This window comes from Echinops telfairi, unplaced genomic scaffold, assembly GCF_000313985.2.
Source record: "Echinops telfairi isolate 266 unplaced genomic scaffold, ASM31398v2 ScPeMD7_12;HRSCAF=54, whole genome shotgun sequence".
In the NCBI taxonomy this organism is placed as follows: domain Eukaryota; kingdom Metazoa; phylum Chordata; class Mammalia; order Afrosoricida; family Tenrecidae; genus Echinops; species Echinops telfairi.
The window spans coordinates 3,606,481-3,608,049 of NW_022103909.1; positions in this window are offsets into that span (position 1 = coordinate 3,606,481).

Consider the following 1,569-nt stretch of genomic DNA (forward strand, 5'->3'; position numbering starts at 1 on the left):
AGTCAAAACCAACAAAACAATAACAACAGCTGAAAGCAAGAACAAAATAATAACAAAAAGAAAGCCACTGACAAAAATGGGAAAACCTATAAATAGTTCAAGGTCTGTTTGTTGGCCTTTAGGAGTGTTTTCCAGTCAAGTCTGATGGGGTGCCACATGATGTCTCCAAAGTCTATTTTTGGTATTCTCCAGGGGTTTCATCACTCTGCTCCCCCTGCTGCTCTGCTGCATGCCCTCAGTGCCAACCCCCAGCATGTTGAGGCCAGACCGTGCACTATTCCCACACTGTGTCTCCAGTACTGTCCCCCGCAGAGCGATGGTTCAGTGAGGGACGCTGTGTCCCATGGTGGGACCAGGCCCACGGTCCTCCCTGTGCGTTGTCTGCTCTGAGCAGGAACATTGTCCTCGGGGCTTGGTGGGCCAGGATGTCCTCTCCTCCCTCTCCATAATTTTCATTTCTCCCATGTGCTCTAATCCAACATGCCCCTCTCCCCAAGCTGTAGCCCCAGTGCTGTCCTCTGAAGTGCATTCTTCTGAGGGGGCGGGGGCATGGGGTTGTCCACAGAGTTGGGCTTGGGGTTGGCCCTGCAGAACTCCCTATTGGTTCCCTGGTACATGCTGGTATATTGTATTCAAGTCTTGGTGGATCAGGCTGAAGCCTGGTCTCTCTCTCCTCCTGTGGAGACATAAACAATACCCTCCCCTTGGGTGGGTTAGTGCCCTGCTCCCCCCTACCCATGTCTTTTTTTCCAGTTTCTTTCTCCCTCTTATGTAGTTGGCTGCCATATGTATCCCTGGATTGGGTTTGGCCCCTGCCATAGTTGCTGGACCTCACCCCAGGGATGTATGTAAATAGTAGCTTTTCCCCTATGCCCGTTTTTTTTTTTTAAAGCTTACTTCAGTGGACTCATGTTGTACTTGTTCTTTTGTGCTTAACTTGTTTCACTTAGCATTATCTCCAGTTCTTCCCATGCGGCAATGTGCTTCATGCGTTCATCGCTGCTTTTTAGGGACGTGGAGTACTCCATTGCATGTATGTGCCACAGTTTTTTGATCCATTCATTTGTTGATGGAAATTTGGGTTGTTTCCAACTCCTTGCACTTGTGAACTGTGCTACAAAGAACATTGGAGCACAGATGTCTGGCCTTGGTTTGTTTCTTCCCTCTTATGGGTATATGCCCAGTAGGAGGATTGCTGGATCGTATTGTAGCTCAATCTCCATCTGTTTTAGATATCGCCAAATCGATTTCCATAATGACTGTACATACCTACAGGTCCACCAGCAGTGGATGAGAGTTTCTATCTCCCCACAGCCCCTCCAACACTGTTACTTTCTGATTTTTTGAATTGGGTGATCATTGAGGGTATCCATTGTTTGTTTTTTTTCAAGTTTATTTTAGCTTTTACACCTGACTTGTATTGTTTAATGGACATATCTGCACAGAAAAGTAGGGCATGGTGTTGACATGTTAATTCTGTGAGAGACTTAAGAAGCCACCGCGATAGTTCCAGGAACTAGCTCGAGTGGCGCTTCTTATGTTTATTCTGGGGCTCCAGTAAGCGCTCAG